Source organism: Xenopus laevis, chromosome 5L, assembly GCF_017654675.1.
Source record: "Xenopus laevis strain J_2021 chromosome 5L, Xenopus_laevis_v10.1, whole genome shotgun sequence".
Taxonomy (NCBI): Eukaryota; Metazoa; Chordata; class Amphibia; order Anura; family Pipidae; genus Xenopus; species Xenopus laevis.
This window is the reverse complement of record NC_054379.1, coordinates 12,777,564-12,803,822: the sequence shown is the minus strand read 5'-3', so window position 1 is coordinate 12,803,822 and position 26,259 is coordinate 12,777,564. Positions and strand designations below refer to the sequence as shown.

The 26,259-nt window shown below is 41.3% G+C and overlaps 1 non-coding gene across 1 annotated transcript; it reads left to right on the top strand.

Moving 5' to 3' along the window:
- Nucleotides 1-1,037: 1,037 nt before the first annotated feature.
- On the top strand, nucleotides 1,038-25,091 carry LOC108716456. The gene is made up of 5 exons (XR_005961182.1): nucleotides 1,038-1,095; nucleotides 1,646-1,698; nucleotides 13,791-13,868; nucleotides 15,509-15,566; nucleotides 25,006-25,091. It is a non-coding gene; the product is annotated as an uncharacterized LOC108716456 (transcript).
- Nucleotides 25,092-26,259: the final 1,168 nt, after the last annotated feature.

Below are 26,259 nucleotides of genomic sequence, written 5' to 3'. Positions count from 1 at the left end.
CATCAAGAACCCTTGCAGTTAAGTTTCCCCTGCTGAGCAGATTCTTTCTGCTGCAAGCAACAAAGTCTTACTGATGCACATAGGGTTACTAATACAGGTATGGGACCTGTTATCCAGAATGCTCGTGAACTGGGGTTTTCGGGATAATGGATCTTTCCGTAATTTGGGTCTTCATACCTTAAGTCTACTAGAAATTAATTTAAACATTAAATAAACAGAATAGGCTGGTTTTGCTTCCAATAAGGATTAATTATATCTTAATTGGGATCAAGTAGAAGCGACTGTTTTATTATTACACAGAAAAAGGAAATCATTTTTAGAAATTTGGATTATTTGGAAAATGGAGTCTATGGGAGACATAATTTCGTAATTCAGAGCTTTCTGGATATCGGGTTTCCGGATAAGGGATCCTATACCTGTATATCACTTGATATAGGGTCATATAGAACAAAACATTGCTCTGGTGACTAACGGTGCAACAAGGTCTTGTCTACAAAGACAACTCTAACAACGTGCATAATCTGGCACAACAATGCATGGAACGCGTGGAACGTGTGGAACGCATGGAACATTATTTTCTCCTGTGCCTGACACACATGATAATACATGTGCCTATTTACTATTGATATTTCCCACAAGTTCTGAGCAGTCAGAATTAATTATTACAGAATTCTTCCAGTATAGAAAATCCATATTACAAAGTATTAATGCACCCGAGTAACCCCTCTGTGATATGTCAGGCTTCACTAGATAGTTATGTATTGATTTGCTAAGCTGTGCTACCTTTGCAAATGTAATATACAAATACTAAGTATATGGTTTCTGCACAAAAACGTCTCAAGTATATCATTTTTTGTAGTTGTTTGAACAGTAAGACATTAGACTTGGGGGGGAACGTTGGGTTCAGCTCTGCTCTATTGGGTAAGTCAGTTTTTCTTTCCATCTTTGATAAATGCCAAGTGAATTCTGCAGACAATTAGCAGCCCTAAAATAGATATTCTATTAAGCATGTACTAATGGCGGGGTTTTCACTTGTGCAGATCTTTGGAGAACAAGGACCTAAAGGTGGAAACTACCAGCCAAGAACAGAATTCGGTAAGGATAATCTGGAATTGTTGTTATAGATGATCATTTATATCTCCAAGACCTCTTTTATTGTATCTAACCATTTTTTGAGATAGCTTCCACTCTCAATGAAATACAAGCTGTACCTACAGTAAATAATTCAGCTATCAGAAGGTGGATGACAATAACTCAGCCAATAGTTAGATATGATAGTAGTAGTTGGGGGGAAATGATAGTCTCGATGGAAAGATATAGATAGTAACAAAGCTATGCTTTCCCTTTTCGATGACTTCCAAGGGCAAGTGTCTTTGGGTCTAGGAAGCTTTAGGACAACCAATGGTGCTAAAGGTTGGGTGATTTTTAGATTCCACAAACTATTGACACACACAGGGGCACGTCAACATCTTTTTTGGACCCTGATGACCGCAGTGGTCTTTGGTAACTGAGCCCTGATGACAGCAAGTAATGAGCAGGCCTCCTACCCCAGTGAGTCCTGTTTTACCGCATGCATATTGATGTTTTATTCAAAAGACAAAAAACCCCATTGATATAACTGATAACTTTCTTGTTGCTGCTACAGGGAACAGAAAATGAAAATCTCCCCGGAGTCCATCATTCACAGCATCTGGAACAGTGAGTTCATTAGAGATTTCCTTCTTTCCTTGAGGTGCCTCATTATCCATCTTGGCATAATGTCTAGGGGGTGGTGTATTTGTTCATTCACTGGTTTTCCAACACAAATATAATATCCTTCATTCTCTGGAAACTAATTAATACGGGCGGATGGTTTCCAGGCTTGTTTGTGTATTTATTACATTATTATTAGCCCTTTGTCTGTAATAAAAGTTACATCAGTGCCCTGACCCATAGTACATAATAGAACCGGGCATTGAGATAATTTCTTCTGGTCCCTCAGCATCATGGGTGCCCCAAGTTTTGCCGTGAAAATGATGCCCATAGTTTCCAATGGGTGAAAAAAATTGTCAAGCCGCTTCGTGGATTTTCAACAAAGCAAAACAGGTTAGATTTGCCCATCACTAGTGTCTGGGACTCTGGGAGGAGATCTAAACTGCCATCTCTGGTAACTAATATGTATACTGCTGGATGTATTGTCCAAAATCCAGGGCGTGGATTAGTCGCCAACATCAAGCCCCCATCTTTCTAGAACCAGACCATGACTGAGCTTGGGCTGCAACCACCATCTGTTATTGCATTACTTGGTCTTTATTTATGTGCAAAAAAGAGAGAAATCGCAATATTTAATGTATAATTCTGAAGGCCAATTGCAAATTGGCTCAAAATATTCCCATCTACATGATGCTAGTTTTAAGGGAAACCACGCCTTTCATGGATGGGGTATTATCCCAGGTACATGCCCTTTGCACTTGGCAGCAATTGACAATTTTATGGAATGTATGGTTGATAGTTACTCCAAACTACTCCAATCAGTAGAAATTTGGACAAAGGAAAACACACATAAAATGATTATCAGGTTCCACCTGCCATCATGGAGGGTTTCTGGTGGCCGGCCTTCCAGAGGCAGATCATTCTCCAGTATGACCCTAGTTGGTGCCCCGGTCCTTATTCCAGTCAGCCCCAGCTTCCCCGGTCATCTTAAGCCAGTGATCCCCAACCAGTGGCTCGCAAGCAACATGTTGTCACCAACCTCTTGGATGTTGCTCTCAGTGGCCTCAAAGCAGGTGCTTATTTTGAATTCAAGGCTTGGAGGAAGATTAAAATTCAGTGATCCCCAACCAGTGGCTCATGAGTAACATGTTGCTCTTCAACCCCTTGGATGTTGCTCTCAGTGGCCTCAAAGCAGGTTCTTATATTTGAATTCCAGGCTTAAAGACAAGCTTTAGTTGCAAAAACCATTTGTGTGTGTATAACAGGGCTACGGTTCTACTGTGACAGCTCTAATGATGTTGCACAAAGGCAGCCTATACTGTAGATAATTGAATAAGTAGACAACACCTGCCTTGAACATCATATTATTTGCTTTTCCGTTCCGCATTGTGCTACTTCCCCTCCAGCTGGAGATTCCATTTGAAGAATGAGTATAACTCAGATATGCCTATGCATTTGGCTCTAGTTGCAGTCGGCTACAGCTCCCAGCATCCTCAGCAGTGTCCAAAAGTATTGGCAGCACCCCACCAATAAAATGACTACTAGAGATGGGCTATTTGGTACTCTAGACTTGGAGGAAGATTCTAATTCAGTGATCCCCAACCAGTGGCTCACGAATAACATGTTGCTCTTCAACCCCTTGGATGTTGTTCTCAGTGGCCTTAAAGCAGGTGCTTATATTTGAATTCCAGGCTTAAAGACAAGCTTTAGTTGCATAAAATCCTTGTCAACTGCCAAGCAGAGTCTCCTGTAGGCTGCAACTCCACATAGGGGCTACCAAATAGTCAATCACAGCCCATATTTGGCACCCCAGGAACTTTTTTAATGCTTGAGTTGCTTTTCAACTTAATTTAGATTTGAATGTGGCTCACAAAAGATAAAAACAAAAGATTGGGGACCTCTGTTCTAATTGCATAAAAACTAGGTCAAGTAGAGCCTCTTTTAGCCTGCTAGTCCACATAGGGGCTACAGATAGCCAATCAAACCTCTTATTTTGGCATCATGCTTGTGTTGCTCCCCAACTCTTTTTACATTTGAATGTGCCTCACGGGTTAAAAAGGTTGGGGACCCCTGGCCTAAACTCTGGCCCTTTTGACAGTGCTGGGCCCCTTTTGAACTACAGGTCTGGACGACCACCACATAGGCCCTATGTTAATATTCCACTGAAGTCTCTGCAGCTCTCAAATACAGAGCTGTACAGTTCTGCACATAAACCATGTGTGTGTATAACAGGGCTAAGGTTCTACTGTGACAGCTCTAATGATGTTGCACAAGGGCAGCCTATAGATAATTGAATAAATAGACAACGCCTGCCTTGAACGTCATTTTATTTGCTTTTCCGTTCCGCATTGTGCTACTTCCCCGCCAGCTGGAGATTCCATTCCAGTATAACTCAGACATGCCTATGCATTTGGCTCTAGTTACAGTCGGCTACAACTCCCAGCATCCTCGGTAGTGTCTGAAAGTATTGGCAGCACCCCACCAATAAAATGACTACTAGAGATGGGCTATTTGGTACTCTACAATATATACTTCTGCATTCTAACAATCTTTCTGGTAACAGGTATTTTCATATGAATATTTAGCTGCTGTGTCCCAAAGGAAACGCTGGACTCAACAGAAAACACGAATATAGAACCTATGGCACCTCCGTTATTTAAAGCATGCACCAGCTTAAGTGAGTGTCAATGCATTGAGATACCTACTAAGATACCAAAACATTGCATTTATTCTCGCTCTCTTTGATGTGATAATAAGAATTATCCCTGGCACATTACGATATAAACTCAGATGTTACAGAACAAGCACAAGCCTGCCTGTGCCCCAGTGAATCAATGATTAAGACATAAAGCATCTTACAGGCCAGTTACATTCAACCTGAAATGACTCGTATAGTTATAAAACATGACAGAGCCCCGCTGCCCAGCCAGAAACTCATTCCTTATAGACTCTGCCTCCTGATGTGCTGAATTAAGCACCAAACAAATCTCTGTGAGGCTTAAAGTCAACCCGATACCCTGTTAATAGCCTGAACTTTATATAGTGGATTGTGCAAATGGAGCTGGAAACAGTCTGCAGAGGGGTTTAAATAATATGAGGATTTAATGAAGGGAAAATATACTTTATCAGGAAGACTCTTCTTGTATTTCCCATAAGGACACTTGTTATTTTGTTACTTAATTAGCATGTTATCTGCATACGGGTATAAGATCTGTTATCCTATAAAAGCTCTGATTTACAGGAAAGCCATCTCCTATAATCAAATAAGTAAATTTTTTTAAATGATTTCCTTTTTCTGTGTAATAATAAAACAGTAGCTTGTACTTGATCCCAACTAAGATATAATTAATCCTTATTGGAAGCAAAACCAGCCTATTGGGTTTATTTAATATTTAAATCATTTAAAGGGGAACTATCGAGAAAATGAAAATTTAATATAAACTTCATCATAGTGAAACTTTCTAAATACAATCAATTAAATATTCTGCATTGTTTCTGAATTAATCAAGTGTATCTTCACTATTCCTCTCTCAGCATCTGTTTCTCTTCATTCTGTCTTCATGCAGCAGTTGGGTGTCAGATATTCATTGACAGTTAGATCCAATATATCTTATAGGGGGGCTCCTTTCCTAGCAGATGTATTAGAGCTCACTCAAGTAACTGATTCCAGTACAAACAAAATCTAACAAAATAACTGCCTTTTGCACAAATTCTGCATGTAGAGAGACATGATATCTGGTGAGTTTAATAGAGTGAGCTCTAATACATCTTCTAGGCAAAAGGAGCCCCCCTATAAGATATATTGGATCTAACTGTCAATGAATATCTGACACCCAAATGCTGCATGAAGAGAGAATGAAGATAAACAGATGCTGAGAAAGGAATAGTGAAGATAAACGTGATTATTTCAGAAATGCTTCAGAATCTTTAATTGATTGTGTTTAGAAAGTTTCTTATTTCAGTATACTGAAGCTTATATTCAATTTTAATTTTCACAATACTTCACTTTAAGTTTTACGGTATGGAGATCCAAATTACAGAAAAATCCTTTATCTGGAAAAAAACCCAGGACCAGAGCATTCTGCAGAATAGGTCCCATGCCTATAGAACATTCCTGTCCTGTATGCAGCCCCAAACAATCATTCCTTCGAGAAGCTTAGCTCTAACGCTTGCCCCTCAAAAGCCGATGGGACATTCATCCTGGAGGCTATTCTAACTGTAAATCAGGCAGACATTGCCTTTTCTGGAAATATAAGCATTGTTAGTTTAGGGGTCAGAGTAGGCTTGGCCAACTAAGTCACCAGAGGATCTTCTGGTGGGCCAAGGTTTTACTGGGCCACAGCCAATGACAACTCTCATTAGCCCTTTCTTATTTTCACTATAGGACAATATACCACCAGTTAAGCGCCATCTTCATCTTATAGAAGGGCGCATTTATGGCAGGTTTTTGGTGAGCCCTTACATGGTTAGGTAGGCCAAGCCTGTTGATGTTTCCCTGAGTTTGGTAGAGCTGTCATCCTTCAGGCTCCCGTATTTATATACCAGGCTACGGTGAAGCTGAAGGCATGGCTGGGGAATCATCTACAGGAGGATCAATTCTACTGGTCGCAATATGGTTTCCTGTCCATGCCGGTCACAGAATAGTCTCACCAACTCTTCCCTCCTAATCATTGTCACATTATTCATTAACACTACTCTGAACAAAGGATGGGATCTAAGGACATTCCGCACTGCCACCTTGTTTTAATTATCACTCTGATGCGCCGTGTTACTTCTTTCATCTCATAATGTATAATTGTCAAACAAACTGCAAAAAAAGCCTTGATTGAATCACTATGAGAGCCTCTCCGGGAAACACTGCCAAAGCCAAAAGAAAGAAGACCTACAGTATGTGATGTGCAGGAAATATGATACCTGTTAGTTGAAGGGTCAGAGTAGGACTGGCCTGCTGAGCATCAGAGACTCTCCCAGTGGGTCCTTGTCTGTCCATGAAATCAGTAAAGTGGGTTGTGTGAGCACTCCAAGGCTGGTGCAACTGACCTGGCCAATCTTACAAGTACTTGGAGTGCTCCCACAAACGCCTTTATATCATTTTATACTATGAGTTATTCTACAAGAAGGATGGCCAGATATCCGTTTGGTTGCAGCATCCCCACACCCATTCTTTTAATAGTGGTCTTGTGGCTTTACAAATGGTTGATCTTGGAGATCTCTCCCCTGTAAAAGCTACAGGCAAGGTAGACTGGGCGGCGGGACACTGGGAGGGATAGCAGCTTTGGTGGACTTTGCACCCCAGTCTGCAGTGATCTGCTTTAGAGGAAGCTGACCCCACGGTCCGGGCCCCCCTTTTCCCTGGGCCCCCCTGTGACCACATGGTCTGCTTCCTCTACAGTTATGCCACTGAAGGTGCTCTCTGGGGTGGAAGGGGCTGGCAGTGGGTGAGGGGTGGGTGAGCCCAAGAGGGGGTGTGGCGGCCCCTGGGATAGCAGCCTTGGTGGACCTTGCACCTCAGTCTAACCCTGGATACAGTTTAGGAGGATCAGTGAGACCAATGTTTAGGTTGAAAGCCAACCATGTAGGGATGTGACAACTTGAGAAAAATTCCTGGTGGTAGGGTTAGGTCAGGACCACCATATTGGATTCACCTTAATGTGGTGCCGCGGCTTGGCAATTTTATGATTATAACTTTGTAACTAAAACCTCTTGTTTTTGAAAATGTTTGCACTTGTACCAATACTAAATTACCAATAAAATGGGGGGTAGGAATGTGCATTAATTAATCCAATGACACCAGGCCACAGCATACCCTGTGCTTCTAGGACTTGTTCCTCTCTGGCTATATAGGTCTGGACCCTCTTGTTCTCTTGCTTCTTGTTATGAGATTAAAACACAACAGGGGGCTGAGGAAGTTGGGAGTAGATATGTTTGTGGCCAAGGGTGTTTGCTGAAGGGTGGGTGCACACCAATTGAAAACTTGATGGCGAATTATGTGACGTTGGGCTGCACCACTGCTATAGATGGAAGTCCGAATGCCAAAAACTCTAAAAACTAGGGTTTTTTAACCTATAAAGTCCAAATTTTTTGTGAAAATAAAATCGAATTATTCAAGATTTATTATACCCCAGCATGGAAAAAGCCGGCATCTCAGACCTACTGAGGTTATACAGTATGTCAGTGGGAGAGGTCCCTATCCTATTTGCAATTTTCTGTGGTCTGCTCTGGAATTAGGCCGAGAATCTGACTATTTTGGACTTTTCGGGCAGAAATCCAAAAAATTCTGGCTTTTCAGGCAAAATCCCGAAACCATTACGCGATTCAGAAACGATACCAGAAAAAAAACGCACAAATTAAATTTTTGCTTTTTTGTGTTTGTTCCTGATACGATTAAATCGTGCTTTTTAAATAATAAATAAGGTACAATTGTGGATTCTAGTTTTGTCAGACTTTTTAATTAAATAATCAGAAAAAAAAAATCAGATTTTGATAACTAAGACCCTAAAATTCATTAAATAGAGGGCGGGGGAAGCAGAAAGAAAAAAAATATACATTAGGTTTTGACATTTTTATTAGACAAGTACTAATGCAAAATAGAAAACTGTGCAAAATAGAAACTTGTGGCAACCAATGAAATGTTTGCTTTCGTGATTCTTACTCCACTATAAGGACAGAGACAGACGAAAAGATTCAGGGAGATTAGTCGCCTCTTCTTCGGGCGACTAATCTCCCCGAACCACCTCCTCGCCGGCTAAAATCTAAATCGGCCGTGGGATAACACTCCCCGAATCTTCTCGTCTATCTCTGCCCTAAAAGTAAAAGGTAACTACTGGTTGGTTTGGGGGATTTTCAGGGCTTGAAATAGCTTGGAATGATGTTTAATACCTTGTTAAATGACCAAATGACTTTATCTACTGTATTTCCCAGCTTAGCTTTTTATTTTATAAGACCTAAATAAAGAGAAATGTTCAAGATTGTTAATCCTCCGGTAAATGCTTGTTTTGGTATCGGGAGATAAAACGCCTGTGACGAAAATACATTTCAGGGTGAGCGGCTTATGTCGATATGAATTTCTGCCGCCCTAACAAAGCCATGAAATCTCCATAGAGTGCGGAGAATAAGAGCGCTATCTCCTAGAGTCAGCAGGGAAAAGGCACCCAGGGAGTTCATTGTGCTGTAACAAGATTTTAACAGAAGGTGAAGTTCAATGAAAGCAAGTCTCACATTATCAATAAGGTTGGTAAATAAGTCCGAGTCAGCAGCTGCCGCAGCACTAAAGCTCATAATTCCATGTCTCCCTAATTCTGCAATAGCATTACACATACAGATAAATAATGTAACGTGCTAACATGGTAAGTAACCTGTATTATAATTATCTTAAAAACGCTGTGTGGTCTGCAACCATCCAAGTCAGTGTTTCAGTAAATATAATCCTGAGATCAGCTCGCTGGCTCCCTATACCAACATTGATCTGCCGTCACATAGAATTCTACTTTTATTTGAGGCAGTGATGGTCAGATTTTTTTTATTTCTTCTTTAATCGTGTTGGTGCGCATGCGCAGTAGCGGAAAAAGCCGAACTTTAACGAGAAAGTCGCCTATTTCGTTCTACTGCGCATGCGTCTGCCCTGGGAAATTTGAAGAAAGAATGAGCAGGAAAAAGTGAAATTTTCTGCTGATAGGAGCACCAGCCCGGGGTGTGAGGTAAGTCAATATAATCACTTGGGGGTGCATGACTTTTGGCACCCCCAATTACATATGCCTTTTTCTTCTCCTTTAAGGTTTATCTAGAATAAAATGTTACTCTCCAACTCCTTGGATGTTGCTCTCAGTGGTCTCAAAGCAGGAGCTTATTTTTGAATTCCAGGCTTGGAGGCAAGTTTTAGTTGTATAAAAACCAGATGTACTGCCAAACAGAACCTCCTGTAGTCTGCAAGTCCTCATAGGGGCTACTAATTAGCCAATCATAGCTCTTATTTGGCACATACATGTGTTGCTCCCCATACATGTGTTGCTCCCCATCTCTTTTTATATTTGAATGTGGCTCATTGGTAAAAAAAATGTTGGGGATCCCTGATCATGGGGAACAAATAGACATTCTCCCCAGAAATCACCCTAATAAGCCTTTAGACTGAGCCCCACCCCTGCTCTAGGCCCATTCCCCCCAGGGAGTCCAGACTGGCAGTTTGGCACACCAATGACTTAAGGGGGTCAGTATATACAATTTTCCAATTAAATTTGTAAATATAGAGACTTAGGGGTATATTTATCAAAGAGTGAAGTTAATAGTGAAGTTCCGCCACTAGAGTGAAATCCCGCCACTCTCATTCATTTCTATGGGATTTTTATAGGCATATTTATCAAAGGGTGAACTTTCACTTTCACCCATTGATAAATACGCCTTTCAAAATCCCATAGAAATTAATTGAGAGCTGAGGAATTTCACTCTAGTGGCGGAACTTCACTCTTTGATAAATTTACCCCCTAGATTTAGAATTGATTTATGTGTATCTTTGTAGTCCTAGGGAGCAGTCTAGAGTAAATGTTAATCTGGGCTTTGAATTTATGGCAGCCAATCAGAATTGCAGGTGGTGACAGTGTCGGACTGGGATGCCAGAGGCCCACAAGAAAACCTTAGACTGTGGGCTCACTTTCCAAACTATTATTCCTCCTCTTTATTCTCCAAGTCTTTTATATCTATTTACTATACTCTATTGTTCCATTATTAAGCCTCTTTTTTTCCTAAAAAGAAATAGGGAATGTCCATGATAAATGCCAAATGGTTAGAAGCAAGAGGCCCACTGACATCTGGGCTCACCGGGAGTTTTCCTGGTATCCTGGTGGCCAGTCCGACGCTGAACGGTGACAAGATTTTGCACCCAGCCTGAATGATATCTGAATGAGACAAGATCAGATAGTAATGGGGAGAGGGTTCTATTTTGGTGCCATACATTTGGGGCTCATTAAACAATATAGAGAGGTCCCTTCATGGGAACCATCAATCAATTGTTTTTCGCCTCCAAGATTTAAAGCTGGAGCGCCACACTAGTGATATGTGGGTCAGGAAAAACTCAACCCACACCAGTCCTAACCCACAAAATGTCGACATTTCAGGACCCGCACCACTACCCTGTACCAACGTCATCTTGTTCTGTATTCTACTTGTGTGTGCGCCTCTGGGTCCAAGACATGGAATTGGAGCAGAGGAGAAGTGGACTACCCTATTCTTATTCACACCCAAACCCTGGGCCCACCGGGAGTTTTCGACAGTGGTTTGACAAATATCTGTAACGTGTCACCCTGGTGGTCTAGTGGGGGGACGGCAGTGACGCCTGCCGCCCCCTCGGCGGGGACGCCCTCCGCGCCGTTCCTTCCCCTGTGCCGGCTCTCTCCTAGTGCGCGCGCGCATGCACACTTCGGATTTAAAGGCGCATGCGCGCTGACTTAATGACGTCAGCGCGCAATGGCGCCAAATTCAAAAGTATTAAAGGGGCATTCCCTCAGTTTGTCATTGCCCGTGATAGGATTTGTTCCTGGTGCTTTAGCTGTTGCTATTCTGTTTGAATCTGATCCTGAATATCTGTTTTGACCCATGCCTGCCTGTTTGACTATTCTGATCTCTGGAACCTGACCCTTGCCTGAAACCGACCTTGACTCTGCTTAATCCTCCTGTTTGACGTTCTGGTTTGACCTCTGCCTGTTATTTGACTCCGATTCTGCCTCAACCCATCTGATTGATTACCTGGTTTTGACGCCTTCCTGATGATTCCGATATCTGCCTGCCTCGATCCAGCCTGTCTGACCATCCGCTCGCCTTGACCTTTTGTACCGCGACCTTCGGCCTAAAGACTCTGCTAAACAGTCGTGCCCCTTTGCCAGCCAGAACATCTCGCCTTGCACCCCTCGTTAAGTCCAGGTGGCACCTAAGCTGAGGGCTCCTCCCGAAGCCCAACGGTGGTCACACTACTGGTGAAGCCGAGCCGAGACCAGGGTGCTTGGCATTTGTTCTGGTATCGGGTGCCGGCCGTGACAATATCAAGCCGAAAACACCCAACCGGTAGTCAACGTGCGGGTCACCGGGGTCAGCCTGCACATGACTATACCACGTCTCAGTTCTCCCTAGTATCCCTGCTTGACTCTTCGAAGAACCAAAAAGAAAAGAAGATGGGAAACTACTGGGGCATCTTCAGAGGCAGAGGTCTTCACTGTTGAAGGGCCTGGCGTGGCCTTAGGCTCAAACAAAAAGTGTAGTAATTCTAGCCTAATTTAAGATGATTTGTGCTGCAACACAAGGCCATTAGTCTGGAGGATCACTGGCACACAAGGCTATTACAAGCAGGGAAGCACCCTGGCGTATTTATTTGCAACGTTTCGGGGTAATACCCCTTTGTCAAGCATACACTATTGTGATGAAAACAACAATTTATCACCCCCCCCACACACACAAACACACACACAAACACACACACACGCACATTTACTTAGCTTGAGTGAAGGAATAGAATAAAAAATACTTCAAATTTCGAAGTATTTATTTGGCTACTTCGACCATCGAATTGTCTACTTTGACCTTCGACTACGACTTCGACTTTGAATCGAACTAAAAATCGTTCGACCATTAGATAGTCGATGTACTGTCTCTTTAAAAAAAACTTCGACCACCTACTTTGCCACCTAAAACCTACCGAACATCAATGTTAGCCTATGGGGAAGGTCTCCATAGGCTTTCTAGCCAATTTGTGATCGAAAGAAAATCGTTTGATCGATGGATTAAAATCCTTCGAATCATTCGATTCAAAGGATTTAATAGTTCGATCAAATGATTTTCGTTCGATCGTACTAAACAGTTAATTTGTGTAATTTCTTTCATTTCACAACAAGAGGAGTCGTCCATGTTAATATATAACATATAAAACATATTATTCAATGTAAAAGGGAAGCAATTTTGGATGCAGTTGAAACATTGTCTCCACAGCAGTGGTAAGAAGTTAGAGAATTGTAGCAACATTGTAGATAGTTAAGGCAAAAGGAAAAAACAACGCTTGCAATATTAAGGTATACAGTTACGTTTTATCATTTATCTTACCCTACGCGGGTGGAAGGAGATTGGAAAAGATTTATCTATCCCTGTAGGAAATTCATGCAGCATGGTTATCTGAAAAAAATTGGAATAAGAGTTAGTTACATAAATTCACAGATAACACGACATATTAAAATCCTCATTTAACCCCCTTGGGTGCCCAGATTGTCACAGCCAAATCCAATAGCATTCACGCTGCAGTAATAGTTTCTTCATGTCAAGACCTTGTTTGCATGTGACCTTCTCAAGAAGGTTGTGATATTCTATTGCCCCTGATTAAAGAAATGTTTTGCCAACACAGTGTCTCTTTTTTTTTTATTTTTCCACTCTCTTCCTTGGTACCTTTATGTTTTGTTTGTGTTTCAGAAGTTGGGGCTGGTAATTACGTATAGTGCGCGTTCAATCTTATCTTCATAGCTCTACTAGTTTGTCCTACGTACACCAACCCACAAGGACACTTGATGCAGTAAATAATCTCCGTGCTATCACAAGTGTAAAACCCTCTCATGCTTTGTGCCGTATTGGGGATGTACAACAATATTCCCTGGAATTATGCCATTGCAAAATATTCCGTTTACATAGCACAGCAGAAGGTTTCAGAACGGGAGAAGCCTTAGGTTTTAAATTGTTGCTTTCATCACAATGGTGTATGCTTGACAAAGGGGTACTACCCCGAAACGTTGCAAATAAATCCCTGCTTGTAATAGCCTTGTGTGCCAGTGATCTTCTTAGAATCAATTATTTGGGAGGGTGCCGATCCCCCTTCACTTGCACTGGGCGTTATCTTCAGAAGGCCGGGGCGTGCGGGCCGTACATTCCATTAGTCTGGAGACCAGTGTAGCCAAGAGCCGTTCAGTGGTCGTGTTTAATTCCTGATCTGAAACTGCCAACACCTCCTCTTCCTCTGGGTGAACTGACGTTACAGAACTGCCATTTAAATTTGCCTAACAAAGTGGGATTGTTTGCCTTTTATCTTGCTCTTGTTATAGATTTATTGACTAACGCTCACTTCTGTATTTGTCCAGGGAGGAAGAAATGAAATACCTGCGATTCCTCCAACGTCTAACAAATGACATTTTAATCAGAGGCTGCGGCTCTAAGAGGTGAGTGCACAGAGAGTCAGCCTTGCAGAACAGCAGGGCACAGGCAGCGGGGCTCATTCATACACCAGTTACAGTGAATCATGAAATTTAAACATAATGTACTATTACATTGCACTGGTAAAAACGGTGTATTTGCTAGGGATTCACCAAATCCAGGATTCAGTTCGGGATTCGGCCAGGATTCTGCCTTTTTCAGCAGGATTCAGATTCGGCCCAATCCTTGTGCCCGGCCGAACAGAATCCGAATCCTAATTTGCATATGCAAATTAGGGGTGGGGAGGGAAATTACGTGACTTTTCGCCACAATACTAGGAAGTATATTTTTATCTCTTTACACCCCTAATTTGCATATGCAAATTAGGGTTCGGATTCAGTTCGGTATTCGGCCGAATCTTTCACAAAGGATTTGGGGGTTCAGCCGAATCCAAAATAGCGGATTCGGTCCATCCCTAGTATTTGCTCCAGAAGAACTGCTACAAATAAATAAATGGGGGCAGATATTCCATTTGGACAGGACAATAGGAAACAGGATTGCGTAGTAGATAAAAGTGGTTGCTTAGAATACAATGACTTTATTTCTAACACAGGGGGTCCAATGGCATTCCTGGATCTCTACAGAACTTTATAAAGCACAACTAGGCTAATTATTATTTGAACCCAAAACAATATCATTATAGGATCTGTTATCCGGAAACCTGTTATCCAGAAAGCTCAGAATTTCGGGAATGTTGTCTCCCATGGACTCCATAATGAACAACCCACCCACCCTCTCGCTCTGATCACTCCCCCTTCCAATGGCACCCTATGATAGTTGTGCCTCTGTTGCCTGCCCCTGGTTCCGGCCCTGATACAATTAAAACCTTTTACATATAAGCACCTATAATGGCCATGTGTTTTTAGGGGTATGTTTTCCAAGGGCCACTTAAATCAGTACACTGTATAATAGACAACATTAGTGATGGGCGAATTTGTCCCGTTTTGCCGGAAAATTCACAAAATGCATTTAGGTCAATAGCTGTCAAAATTATTTTGACAATCGTCAATTTCGCCACATGCGACAATTGTTACACGTGCAACTATTTTGGCCAAATGCATTAAAGTCAATGGGCGTCCGAATAACTTTAACGCGCGACAATGTTTATGCGTGCGATTATTCTGATGCGTGCCCAAATTTTTTCGACGCGGTTGAAATTTTGGATGTGAATTTTCGTGGCAGTTTCGCAAATGTATTCGCCAGCGGCAAAATGTGGAAATTCACAGCGAATTCGTGCCTGCAGAATGTATTCGACCATCTCTAGACAGCAGCCAAAACTGCCCCTTTAAGTAATAATAGAAGATACAGACAGATACTGATTCTTAGACCATGAAAATGATGCTCACAGTGGGTGGAATCTGTTTTGAGAATATTTTGACTTTTCCTAATAAGAAAATATATCCCACGAGCCTTGGCACATCCAAAATCAAGGGTAACGAATAGTCCTTGAAAGTATTTTCGCCTTTCATTTGAGACACAAAGTAGCCCTGCAGCAATCTTTAGGAAAATGAAAGAGAATTGAGCAGATTAGCACCAGGAATCCATTGTCCCAACCCTGCAGTTGGTTCCTGTGCTGATAGGCTCCTGTGTCTTGTTGCATTTCCAGAACCATAGAGAAGGTTTTTCAAGAACACCTTCAAAGAAAAGAACGTGACATTGATGAGGTGGGTAATTATTATTATAAATATTTATGCACTACCGAACTTTTTTTTCAGCAAAACATCTAGAAGGGGCCTCGCATTCACTATCATTTATAGAAAGAAGACAAGATATTGAATTTTATCTCATTGTGACTCATTTGATCATTTCATTTGTGTATTAGAAAGTTACATAGAGAACAGGGGGGACAGAATAATGTTGTTCCGTTTGGGCGGGGGGTACTGATGTGGTTTGTTAGTTTGGGTCGGGTACTTATGCATTTACACAATTGGGAGCATATTTATTGTGCAGTGTAAAACTAAATTTGGCAGAAAAAAACGGTGTAAAAAGCAATGTAAAATAATGTATGGTGTGTGTAATTATACCAGATGTGCCGCCGTTATTTTACATTGTTTCCAGCTGGTCATTCACATTTTTATGATGTAGTTTTTATTTCTAAATATCAGTTTACATTGCAAATAATTCACTCTACAATATAAAATTTCATTCCTGAACCAGCAAGTGTATTTAGTTGTAATATAGGTGTGTAGGTGCATCTCAGGTCATTTTGCCTGGTCATGTGATTTCAGAAAGAGCCAGCACTTTAGGATGGAACTGCTTTCTGGCAGGCTGTTGTTTCTTTTACTCAATGTAACTGAATTTGTCTCAGTGGGACCTGGATTTTACTATTGAGTGCTGTTCTTAGTAGGGATGCACCAAATCCATTATTTTGGATTCGGCCGAACCCCCGAATCCATTGTGAAAGATTCTGCCGAATACCAAACCGAATCCGAACCCTAATTGAAAAAATGTACTTCCTTGTTTTGTGGCGAAAAATCACGTAATTTCCCTCCCCACCCCTAATTTGCATTTGCAAATTAGGATTCGGATTGGCCGGGCAGAAGGATTCGGCCGAATCCGAATCTTGCTGAAAAAGGCCCATTGTTTTGCTGATGGGCTGCTGGGGGGGTTATATCACTCCAAAATGCAGTACAGCCAGCGTTGGACTGGCCCACCGGGTTACCTGGAAAAGTCCCGGTGGGCCCAGGTGTCAGTGGGCCCTCATGCTGCTAAACATTTGACCTATTTCCCTATTTCTATGAGAACAGAGGCTAATAGATGGAATAATAAATTATAGTATGTGAAGAAAGAGGGACTAGGAGAATAGAGTATGAGTAAAGATAAGAAAAATAGTACTGAGAGTGGGCCCCTGGTCTAAGATGAATTGGTGGGCCCCTGGTAAAATGTTTTTGGGTGGGCCCCTGCTGTCCAACACTGAGTACAGCAATGAAGAGTTACTGAAGTCAGGGCACAAGTCACATGACTGGGAGTACCTGGGAAATTGACAATATGTCTAGCCTCATATCAGATTTCAAAATTAAATAAAAACTAATTTTAGTGCAGAAGTATGCTGGAACAGCACTATTAACTTTTCCCATGACAGTATTCCTTTAAGAAAAAACGCATAAAAATGTTTTTTAACATGGTGATGTGTGGTTTTTTTACCCAGCATAATGGATTACTCATGTTGTACCCTCCGTTTGGGCAGAGTGAATAGGGATTACTCATTCTCACTGCATCACTTGACTGAGTGATTACTCATTCTCACTGCATCTGTGTTGACTCTGGTGGTGCCCCCCACCTTACCTCTCTGACCAGGAAGAATACATCTGCAGTTACTTCTTTTAGTAGTAACTGTAGTTTTGTAACCAACAACCACCCCTCCCTCTGTTTGGAAAGGGTTCATCTGTGGCTTGGCAAGAGGGCAATCACCTTGCATTCCTCTGCATCTGGGAAAGGTTTCTGGAGGAACCCCTCCCAGCGTTGTCTACCTGATCAGGCTACATCTGAAGCTCTTCTTCCCCTTAGTCTCAAATAGGTGCATCTGTGGTTCCCATTGTTTATTAGGCCAGGCAGTCTACATAATTTGTGGCTCATCTTTCTTTATACTCCAGTCATCTTGATCTTTGTCTGGACAGGTTACATCTGTGGTCAATCCTTCTCCAATCTCCATCATTTATTATTCATGTCCTCTACATAGGCATTATCCATCTGCTTTTACTCATTTCTTATCTACCTGCTATAGCCTAATACTTGGGCGTTACCTTCCTCTCTCTGGCTAGAGGTTTGTTCCCTTTAGGTTTCTACCAGGAAGACATACAACCATACGACTGGCAGGGAAGATACTGAAGGAAACCCTGACTTTGTGATGCCTGGAAGATTGGAGTCCAAGGCTGATATCACATATCTAGTTGTCAAGGCAGTAGAATAAGGCTTCAATTTAATATCTCTAGTGACCCTTATGAATGACCTTACATAAGTGTCATGATAAGTACCTTCTCAGGGGGATACTAAAAGGGACAAAAAAGGGCTAAAAGATCATGTGACTACTAGGTGGGTAAGGGGCTCAATTGGTCCACCAGAACCCTGTGATGAGCTCCTGATGGCACTCCTCTCCTCTTCGGTGCCACATCTAAGATGTCGGTGCTCATAGTCCTCATAGAACTTTGCCGTAGGTATGTCTCTGCCAGGTCCCACAAAGAACGGGAATGTTTTATCTGTTCTCCCCAGTTGTGGCTTTGTACAATTATTATTATTATTATTATCATTATTAATAAAATGTGTTTTTGGAGAGCCAACGTATTCTACAGAGCTGTACAATAAATGGGTTTATACAAAGAAGATACAGAATGACAAACATAGCGACTAGTAATTGATACAAAAGGCAAAGAGGGCCCTTCCCAAAAGAGCTTTGAATCTCTATTGTACTTGTGTTGGCTTGGATGCTAATCAATAGGGAATTTTCTTCATAGCTGCCTTATTATAAAGGGAATTATAGCCAGGACTGACCTTCATAGATAGATCAGCTTGGGAGGCAAAATGGGACAGGGAGTTCCTTTCCATCACCAGCATTTATACATGGAATGAAGACATCAGACATGTCTATCGACCTAAATATCAATAATTATATCTGGCCTTTAACATTTCCAATAACAGGACAGAGAATATAATCTTGCCCTGAGTTATTGATCTATTTTCATTGTATTGTCTCTACCCTTCCTCGGCTTCACTGCTGAGTAATCCCTTGGAGAAAGGCAAATTAAATATTTCTCATTTAGGGAACAATGATATTAATGGCACAATACACAATGTGCTCTATGAAATAACGTCCCAATACCCGTTTGCCCATCAGTCGGACACTGTAGAAGAGAGAACAATGGAGCTGTAGGGCGCATAATCGCATTCCGTGGGTTTTAGGACTTAAGTGCAGATAAACAAGGGGATAATTAAAGGTCAAATGTCTCATGGTACATAATTCATGAGTTCTGCTCTCCAGAAAACAACTGGACTTTCCATCAGTGAAGCCCAAGAATGGAGTAGACGGAATGTAAGATCTCATCCCAATAAATGCTTATTAAAAGGGTGCTTCACCTTGACGTCAACTTTTTGTATGTTATAGAATGGCATATTTTCAATTGGCAGTTTTCTTTTTTTTTTATATAATTTTTGAATTATTGATTTTCTTCTTTTGACTCTTTCCAGCTTTCAAATAAGGGTCATTGGCCCCATCTAAAAAATAGGGATGCACCGAATCCACTATTTTGGATTCTCCCGAACCCCCGAATTCTTTGCGAAAGATTTGGCCGAATACTGAACCGAATCGGAATCCTATTTTGCATATGCAAATTAGGAGTGGGAAGGGGAAAATATTTTTTACTTCCTTGTTACGCGATTTCCCTCCCCGCTGATTTGCATATGCAAATTAGGATTGGGATGGGGAAAATATTTTTTACTTCCTTGTTACGCGATTTCCCTCCCCGCTGATTTGCATATGCAAATTAGGATTCAGTTTCAGTTCAGCCGAGCAGAAGGATTCGGCCGAATCCTGCTGAAAAAGGCCGAATCCTGGATTCAGTGCATCCCTACTAAAAAAATAAATGCTCTGTAAGGCTACCAATGTATTGTTATTACTACTTTTTATTACTCTATTTAGCCCTCTCCTATTCATATTCCTGTCTCTTATTCGAATCAGTGCATGGTTGCTAGGGTAATCTGTCCCATAGCAGCCAGATTGCTGCAATTGCAAACTGGAGAGCTGCCGAACAAACCGCTCAATAAAAAATGAAAACCAATTGCAAATTGTCTCAGAATATCATATAATATCAAAATAATATTATATAATATCTATACACAATACTAAAAGCTAATTTAAAGGTAAACAGCCTCTTTAAGTCCCTAAAAACACGTCCTCCTTCTAATTGTCCTAGGACATGCCATTTCCACAGTCACCCAGACTTAACGTTCTCAATCTGCTTGATGTGGCCATGCTTTTCTGGGCCTTTAGGGGAAACATATGAGCAACAAGACACCTGCATCCTAGGCATGCTGGGAAATGACTAGAATGGCTTGATTTTAAGGTAAAGGGGAACTATTGCGAAAATGAAAATTTGATATTAGCTTCCTCATACTGAAATAAGAAACTTGTTAAATGCAATTAATTAAAAATTCTGCATTGTTTCTGAAATAATCAAGTTTATGTTCACTATTCCTCTCTCAGCATCTGTTTCTCTTTATTCTGTCTTCATGCAGCAGTTGGGTGTCAGATATTCATTGACAGTTAGATCCAATATATCTTATAGGAGGGCTTCTTTTGCCTAGAAGATGTATTAGAGCTCACTCTATTAAAATCACCAGACATCATGTCTCTCTACATGCAGGATTTGTGCAAAAGGCAGTTATTTTGTTAGATTTTGTTTGTACTGGAATCAATTATTTGAGTGAGCTCTAATTCATCTGCTAGGAAAGGAAGCCCCCTATAAGATATATTGGATCTAACTGTCAATGAATATCTGACACCCAACTGCTGCATGAAGACAGAATGAAGAGAAACAGATGCTGAGAGAGGAATAGTGAACATAAACTTGTTAATTATAGAAATGGCTGCAGAATATTGTATTTAGAAAGTTTCTTATTTCAGTATGAGGAAGCTTCATTTTTGCAAAAGTTCCCCTTTAATTGTTAAAAAAAATTATTTGCTTTTAAACAAATGATTTCAGTACAAGATTATGTGTGAGCAGCACTATGAATTGATGTGATTTGAAAAACAGCATCTTTGCACGCGACACTTTCCCCTTAATTTCATGTTGATCACAGACAGCGGCGACTAAAAAGCGCAGAGCGGAATCTGTGTGAAAAGAATTGTGAAAACAAACAGAGCCGTGCGGAATTTCAGGTGCTAAATTATGTATGACGCCAACTCTGGTGGGAAAGATCTGGAGGATAGGAATGTGTATTTTGTAGAGATAATGTGAGAAACGGGCAGTTAATGTGCTTACAGGAGCGACTGCCGTTACTTTCCACTGAATATTCAGCTACTGATATGTAGTGCTGCACAACCAGCCGACTCCTTCATTATATGTGGTCTGCACTGTGATTCCCAGCACTGCTCATGGGACAGTGTTAGACATCAGAACCACTGTTTCTTTAAAGGGATACTGCCATGGGAAAACGCATCAGTTAATAGTGCTACTCCAGCAAAATTCTGCACTGAAATCCATTTTTCAAAAGAGCAAACAGATTTTTTTTATATCCAATTTTGAAATCTGACATGGAGCTAGACATATTGTCAGTTTCCCAGCTGCCCCCAGTCATGTGACTTGTGCTCTGATAAACTCCAGTCACTCTTTACTGCTGTACTGCAAGTTGTAGTGATATCACCCTCCCTTTCTCCCTCCAGCAGCCCATCAGCAGAACAATAGGAAGGTAACCAGATAGCAGCTTCCTAACACAAGATAACAACTTCCTGGTAGATCTAAGAACAACACTCAATAGTAAAAACCCATGTCCCACTTAGACACATTCAGTTACATTGAGTAGGAGAAACAACAGCCTGCCAGAAAGCATTTCTCTACTAAAGTGCAGGCACAAGTCACATGACCAGGGGCAGCTGGGAAATTGACAAAATGTCTAGCCCCATGTCAGATTTCAAAATTGAATATAAAAAATATCTGTTTCGCGCCACTTCGCCATGTGAAAATTCGTTAGCTTTACGGTACTTCACTAAAATGTGTAGTTGCATCCTGAACACTGGCGACTTTTCGCTTCTGACTTCATTAGTCCTCTAACACTTAGATCAATTTGAATAGGGCGAGTACATTGACGTCTTTATTAGAGATGTTGGTGCAAATGCTTGAAGTGGCCACTTATTATTACAAATGTCCAAGGAACCTGAATAAAGACAAAAGAGATCCTCTAATGCTCTAGAGCTCAGCCCACCTTGCCCTTCAAATGTCTGGGGAAAAATATTAACACATAGAACTTTTCCAGGCAAGTCGACAGCGTTTTTATAACTTTAATGCATTTCCGGCAGACAGGATATGATGTCACTGACATAAGATTGAGGAGGATGTAGCTTCATTTTAGGTCCGAGGTGGCGAAGGAAACTCTGACGAAAGAGGTAACATTCAGTAAAATTCGTATCTTAGTAAATTTGCGGGGTAAGGGCGTTCGCTAGAGAGAAAAGTCGCCTGGCGATGGAGTGCAACAAACAATAGCAACGGTCCCATTCAGTAGCGAATTGTCGCCTACACCTGTTAGTAAATTGACAATGTCCCTGCGGATGGGATTTCTGGCGAAATGACGCTAGCATTAGCCACTTCACCCCTAAGGGCAGAGACGCACGCGGAGGTTCAAGGGGACTTAGTCGCCCGGCAACGAATCGCCTCTTCTTCGGCGACTGATCTCCCAGAACTGCCTTCCTAGAATGTAAATCGATGGTGGGATAGCACTAAGAGCCCTTCATGTTAAACGTAGCGCTCCAAGTGCCATCAATTTACATTCTAGCCGGTGGCAGTCCGGGGAGATTAGTCGCCCGAAGAAGCGATTTGTCACTGGGCAAATAAATCTCCCTGAATCTCGTCGTGTATCTCTGCCCTAAGACCCCCAGAGGGGGTCATTTATCAACACTGGGCAAATTTGCTAATGGGCAGTAACCCATGGCAACCAATCAAATTGCTGCATTCATTGTTGTACTTACAGCTGGCTTCAAAAAGCTAATCACTGATTGGTTGCTATAGGTAACTGCCCATGGGCAAATGTGCCCAGTGTTGGTAAATGAGCCCCATGTTTTATACCCCTTAATCCTCTCGCACATCCCCCTGGGTTCTACATAGATAACTCCTTCTATCCGCTTAGAATTTGAATGTTCTCCCCATGTTTGTGAGTGATTCATCTGCTTTCCTTACTTCTCCAAAAACCCATAAATAATGAAGCTGATCCTGTTGTGTTTGCTTCTTCTAGGATGGTGACATGTAAGCTCCACTGGGGTGTGGATAACTGAACATGCTTTGTAAAAGCAACTTAATGTGAATATAAAGGAAAATAAAGTGAAATTCTCATCCATCTCTTTTGGGCCATTTTTCTGACTGGATGTGTTGGTTAAAGGGGATGTTCACCTTTAAATTAACTGTTAGTATGAGATAGAGAGTGATATTCTGAGACAATTTGCAATTGGTTTTCATTTTTTATTTATTGAGGTTTTTGAGTTATTTTTAGCTTTTTATTCAGCAGCTCTCCAGTTTGTAATTTCAGCAATCTGGTTGCTAGGGTCCAAACCCACCTAGCAACCATGCATTGATGTGAATAAGAGACTGGAATATGAAAAGGAGAGGCCCGAATAGAAAGATGAGCAATAAAAAGTATCAATAACAATACATTTATAGCCTTACAGAACATTTGTTTTAGATGGGGTCAGTGACCCCCGTTTGAAAGCTGGACAGTCAGAATGCAAATAATTCAAAAACTATAAAAAAGAAAAAAAAAATGAAGGCAAATGTAATATGTTATAGCATGGCTAATTCTAAGCAACTTTTCAAAGTTAATTTAAAGGTGAACCACCCCTTAAAAGTCAGCAGTGGTTATTTACTGATCCAAGGGCCGACTTCTTAGCGGTCACTTGAAGGGGTGATTCTTTTAGTATGTTATAGAAAGGCCAATTCTAAACGACTTTTCAATTGGTTGTCTATTTATTTCTCATAGTTTTTTTTTTTTTAAACTATTTGCCTTTTTTCCAGACTCTTTCCAGCTTTCAAATAGGGGTCACTGACCCCATCTAAAAACAAATGTATTGTTAATGCTGCTTTTTATTCCTCATCATTCTATTCAGGCCTCTCCTATTCATATTCCAGTCTCAAATCAATGCATGGTTGCTAGGGTCATTCGGAACCCTAGGAACCAGATTGCTGAAATTACAAACTGCAGAGCTGCGGAATAAAAAGCTAAATAAATCAAAAACCAATAAAAAATGAAAACCAATTGCAATTTATCTCAGAATATCACTCTCTACATCAGTGATCCCCAACCAGCAACATGTTGTTCTCCAACCCATTGAATGTTGCTCTCAGGGGCTTCAAAGCAGGAGCTTATTTTTGAATTCCAAGCGAGAAAGCAAGTTTTAATTGCATAAAAACTAAGTATAGTGCCAAGTAGAGCCTCTTGTAGGCTGCCAGTCCATATAGGGGATATCAAATAGCCAATCATAGCCCTTATTTGGCACCCCATTGGACTTTTTCATGCTTGTGTTGCTCCCCAACTCTTTTTACATTTGAACGTGGCTCACGGTTTAAAAAGGTTGGGGACCCCTGCTCTACATCATACTAGAAGTTAACTCAAAGGTGAACAATCCCTTTTAGGATTTGCACCCCAGGGAATGGAGAGCCAGATCAATAATCCAACACAATGGAGGCAGTTCATGCACTGGGGCCATATTGAAGGCTTCTCTAGATCTGGTCAAATAAATATGGATCAGCCATTCCTTGAGCTGTGGCTGCAGCTTTCTCACGAGACGACTGTGTATTGTTATCCGTCACTGACCGGGAGGCCGAGTTGCCCAAACTAACACTTATTTGGATCAAAAATGCAAGGACTGGTATATCTAGTTATTTTACTATTAAAGGAGACATTTTGTGTAAAGAATAAGAATGTACCAATACTTATTAACATATAGAATTGTGCTTAAAAAAGCAGTGCTGAATTTTTGAATATTTCTGCAAAAACCCTCCCTTCTCTTCCACTTCCTGAATTCCCAGGCTGTGCAGGGGGGCCGGCGGCTCTCAGCTCACTGCACTGTAGGACAGGAACCAATCAGAAGCTAGCAGGACCTGATAGGGAACTGAAGCCTGTCTGTGCTTGTGTGACTGCAGGGCTGCGATTGGCTGTCCCCCTCCTACTGTGCTTCTGGCAGGGACACGCCCACCCTTCATTTGAAACACAACAAGGACCAGAGAAAATCTATAGGGAGCTCCATTAAAGGGGCTATTTTTAAAGATAATATTAATTTTTTAGCACCATGTAAAAGCAACACCATATATGACTTATAATTGCCTACAAAATTAGTTGTTTTTTTTTCACTCATCCTATATGTCTCCTTTAACTAACCTCTAATAATATCCATTTCTGTGTGTCCAGGAGAAAAAGAAACATCTCATGGAAGAATTAAAGGCCGAGCTCCAGAGCAGCACCAAGCTGGACTTTTCCATCAGTTCCGAGGGGACACAATACAGATCAGAGTCTCTCCCCCTGCGTGGAATAGTCTTGGCCAGACTGCTGTCCGCCCACGCCCCGGAGCAGTCCAAGAATAGGGGACATATGGATATCTGAGAGATGTAACAGACTAAATATGTGTAGAAACCAGATAATCAATCATATTATAAATCAAGCACTTGCGTAACTCCTGGGCAACTACAGCTCCTAAGCAAAGACATTCTTCCTGAGAGAAACCACATGAAGTTTCCACATGCCGGCGATTGTCATAAATTTTACATTTCTGGGTTAACCCCTTGCCTGTCAGAGACTTGGTTCTTGGTTACGGGCTTACATTTTTTTTTTTAAAAAACTTGAGCACTATTGCATTATAATTGTACATTTTTTTTTTAGATTTCATGATATTTGCATTTTTACACTTGAAGGTGTAACCTGAGCGCCCCTGCTGTTTATCATGGATGAGGGTCGGGCAGAAAATCAAAGGCTTATTTTTAGGGATGCACCAAATCCACTAATTTGGGTTCGGCCGAATACCAAACGGAATCCTAATTTGCATATGCAAATTAGAATTCGTTTCGGCCTGGCAGAAGGAATCCCGGATTCGGTTCATCCCTACTTATGTGTCTTAAAGGAAAACTATACCCCCCAAACAATGTAGGTCTCTATAAAAAGATATTGCATAAAACATCTCATATGTAAATAAACCATTTTCTTAATAACATACCTTAGTAGTATGTGCCATTTAGCAGTATGTGTAATCATATATAGAAAATTGCCATTTTAAAATATAAGGGCCGCCCCCTGGGATCCGAGGATTCAAGGTGCACACAAACATACCAAACATGTTAGGTCACATGAGCCAATTAACAGACAGAGTTCTGTCTTTTGCTTCCACACTTCTTCCTGTTATAGTTAGAAATGCAGTATTTCTGGTCAGGTGATCTCTTCCTGTTACAGTTAGAGCTACAGTATTTCTGGTCAGGTGATCTCTTCCTGTTACAGTTAGAGCTGCAGTATTTCTGGTCAGGTGATCTCTTCCTGTTACAGTTAGAGCTGCAGTATTTCTGGTCAGGTGATCTCTGAGGCAGCACACAGATCATCACACAATGGTAATTCAAGCAAGAGATATAAAAGAGCAATATTTACTTAAATATATATTCCAGTTTGGTAAGATTCTTT